Source organism: Mustela lutreola, chromosome 6, assembly GCF_030435805.1.
Source record: "Mustela lutreola isolate mMusLut2 chromosome 6, mMusLut2.pri, whole genome shotgun sequence".
In the NCBI taxonomy this organism is placed as follows: Eukaryota; Metazoa; Chordata; class Mammalia; order Carnivora; family Mustelidae; genus Mustela; species Mustela lutreola.
Genome location: NC_081295.1, coordinates 150,726,693 through 150,730,820, shown reverse-complemented (window position 1 = coordinate 150,730,820; position 4,128 = coordinate 150,726,693). Strand labels below are relative to the sequence as shown.

Sequence of the window (4,128 nt, the reverse complement as noted above, 5' to 3'; positions counted from 1 at the left end):
TGACCTGTCACATCAGTAAAATATGAGGAGGAGGAGAAATCTAAAGGTTAGGAATAATTTTGAAGTTATTGTTTAAAATACGGTGTTATAGGGGCACCTGGGTGGCTCAGTTGGTTAAGTGTTTGCCTTCAGCTCAGTCGTGATTCCAGGGTCCTAGTATTGAGCCCACTGAGCAGGGAGCCTAATTCTCCTTCTTCCTCTGCCTGCTGCTCCCCCTGCTTGTGTTCTGTTGCTTGCTGTCAAACAAATAATATATTTTAAAAAACCAGGGTGTTATAATTTTAAGATATTTTATATAAACTTCATGATAACTGTGAAATAAAACACACTGGTGTCTGCCCCTGGTTATTGGCACAAGGATCCTAAAACCCTTGTTATTTCCCATCTTTTTTGTAGAGTCAATTTGGGGCGGGCTCCTGGATCACTTCTGGTTGAGGGCTGGTCACTGGAATTAAAAGCCAAGATTAGAAGCTAAGAATTTTAATCTTCCTCCCCTATTCCTTATTCTCTTGAGAAGGGAGAAGTTATGAAAATGAACTTAATAATCACAGAAACGTTTATGCTTAGGATTCCCCAGGACCTCACCCTTTGTAACTCCCTCTGGCTGTTCATCTGTACCCTTTAAATTATCCCTTAGTAACCTGGTAAATGTAAGTGTTCTAAGTTCTGGGAGCCGTTCTAGCACATTAAGCAAACCTGAAGAAGAAGTAATGGGAATTTCCTATTTTTGGCCAGTCACACAGCATTTATGGGAAGCGTGGGGACTTACTATTTACAACTGGCATCTGAAGAGGAGTGGGACATTTTCATGGGACTGAACTCTTAACCTGTAAGATCTCCAAGTATAAAACATCATAATTAAGTTGTAGCATTCTCATCTGATGTCACAAAGGATTACTTGGTGGATCTGTGGGGAAATGACCTACATTGAAATTTGCGTCACTTATTTTAGTAACCACAATGGAAAAATTTATAATGATTACACAAAGTAACATGATAAAGTAGTAAAAGCATTGTGATGCCAAAAGATATCAAATCATAATGACAGCTAAATGTGAAACAAACAACAATGAATTTACAAAATGGCCAGAAAAAAAAAAGGCAACAGCAAGTCCTTAACTATGAATAATTGCTTAAGTGTAAATTGATTAAATTCACCCATCAATATATGTGGCTGAATGGATTTAAAAAAACATGTTGTCTACAAGAGACTCACTGTAGCCATAAAGGCACATATATACTGAGAGTAAAGGGATAAAAATGGAGATTTCAAACAAATGGTAACAATAAAACAGGGGGTAGCTACACATATCAGACAGAATAGACTTTAAACTAAAAATCATAAAAGAAACAAAGAAGGTTATAATATATAGATCAATCTATTAAGAATATAGAACAATTGTAAATATTTATGAACCCAACAAAGGGACAGCTAAATAAATATATAAAACAGAAACTAAGAGCTAAAAGGAGAAAGAAACACCAATACTGTAATAATTTGGAATTATTATACTCCTTTCACAATAATTCATAGATTACTCAGAGAATCAATAAGGTGACAGCAGATGTGAACAACACTAGAGACAAAATGAACCTGAGACATTTACAAAACATTCTCTGAGACCAACAGAATACATACTTTTTCTAGTGTACATGGAATACTTTTTAGGATAGACTGTATGTTATGCCACATAACAAGTCTTAACAAATTTAAAAAGATAACTCATACCAAGTACCTTCTCTGGCCACAATGGTATGAAATTTGAAAGCATAAGGAAAAGTGAAAAATTCATACATACATGGAAATTAAATACTCCCCTAAAAAATCAATGGATCAGAGAAGAAATTACAGTGTCATTAAAAAAATATCTTGAGGCAAAACAAAATAGAAACAAAACACAGCGAATCTAACAGAATGCAGACAAGTTTCTAAGATGGAAGTTTGTAGTAATAAACACCTACATTAAGAAACAAGATCTCAAACACAGTAATTCCATACCTCGAGGAGCCAGAAAAAAAGGCAAATTGAGACCAAAGTTAGCGAAAAGTTAAAGATTAGAGCAGAAAAATATGAAATCCAGGAAAACAATAAAAATTAACCAGTTGATTTTTAAAAGGATAAACAGAATGACAAAATGTGAGTGAAAACAACTAGAAAAGAGAAGACCAAAATTAACAATTAAAAATGAAACAAGAGACATTATAACTGATTCAACTGAAATAAAAATCCACTATGAACAGCTGTATGCCAACAAACTGGACAACCTAAAAGAAATGGAAAAATTCTTAGAAATGTGGAGGAGGCAGGCAGTGGTAACCCAAACTCGGAGGAAAGGCTTGGGGGGTGAAGATGCTGAGCCAGAACCGGACAACTATGTCCACAAAACCAAGATGGACTTACAAAGAGTTCCAAGAAACTATGATCCTACCTTACATCCTTTTGAGGTCCCACAAGAATATGTAAGAGCTTTAAATTCTACCAAATTGGAGCGGGTATTTGCAAAACAATTCTTTGCTTCTCTGGATGGTCACCAAGATGGAGTCAGTTGCTTGGCAAAGCATATAAGAGTCTGGCTACTGTTCTTTCTGGGGCATGTGATGGAGAGGTTAGGATTTGGAACTTGACTAAACGGAAAGGTATCCGTACAATACAAGCTCATGAAGGTTTTGTATGAGGATGATGTACTCGCTTTTGTAGGACTTCTTTTTTTACTGTTGGTGATGACAAAACTGTGAAGCAATGGAAAAATGGATGGACTGGGATATGGAAAATAGGAAGAAACATTGCATACAATATTAGGAAAGACAGCATGTACAGGAATTGATCATCACTGGAAAGAAGCTGTTTCTGCCGCATGTGGACAGCAAGTAGACATTTGGGATGAACAAAGAACAAGGCCTATATGTTCAATGACCTGGGGATTCAACAGTATAAGTAGTGTTAAATTTAACCCAATTGAGACATTTCTCTTGGGAAGTTGTGCTTTTGACAGGAATATAGTACTATATGATAGGAGGCAAGCTACTCCCCTGAAAAAGGTCATCTTAGATATGAGAACAAATAGAATTTGTTGGAACCCTATGGAAGCTTTCATTTTTACTGCAGTGAATGAAGATTACAACTTGTATACATCTGATATGCATGTGCTGGACACTCCTGTAATGGTACATATGGATCATGTATCTGTGGTGCTTGATGTGGATTATTCTCCCACTGGGAAAGAGTTTGTGTCTGCTAGTTTTGATAAATCTATTTGTATCTTTCCTGTGGACAAAAGTAGAAGCAGGGAAGTCTATCACACAAAGAGAATGCAACATGTTATCTGTGTAAAGTGGACTTCTGACAGCAAATATATTATGTGTGGATCTGATGAAATGAACACACGTCTATGGAAAGCTAATGCTTCTGGGAAATTGGGTGTGCTTACATCACTAGAAGAAGCAGCCAAAGATTATAACCAGAAGTTGAAGGAGGAATTTCAACATCATCTTCATATAAAATGCATTGCTCATCACCGGCATCTACTAAAATCTATCTACAGCCAGATCCAGGAACAGCAGATCATGAAGGAAGCTTGCTGATGAAAGGAGTTGAATTTTCTCAAACATAGCAAGCCTGGATCATGGCAGTTGTGTAGGAGAAGAAACACATAGTGGCAGTTGTGAAATAATACTTGGTATTCCTACCAATCCTGATGTGTGATTATTTGTTATATTTTGATGTGCAGACTCTGCAAATAAAGTACTGGCTCTAGAATAATAACAAACAGTTCAGTTACATATGTAGTACACTATCCTAAAAAACTCTCTTGAAAGGCGGCCTTGTTGATAAGATGATCCAACATTTTATCCTTGATCTGCTTGCTTATTTCATTGAAGAATACAGTATTGCAAACTAACATGTTTATTACTGTTAGAAATTGCAGTACACTTTGATCTATTATTGTAGCTATACTGTACATTTGAATTTACATTTATGACCAAACATCTCTTTTGTTACCTTCAGTATTACTTTGGGTAATTATTGCAATGATTCTTCCAGTGATTGTATATAGTGTGTGGAAGAAATATGTCAGAACTTTTAAAAACTCATTTAATTTTCTGTGCCTTATTTGTATTTGGCTCTTT

General features: G+C 35.8%; 1 pseudogene; it reads left to right on the top strand.

Annotated features, from left to right (window-relative positions):
* Positions 1-2,292: 2,292 nt before the first annotated feature.
* LOC131834734 (DDB1- and CUL4-associated factor 13-like) lies at positions 2,293-3,721 on the top strand (annotated as a pseudogene).
* The last annotated feature ends 407 nt before the right edge of the window (positions 3,722-4,128 follow it).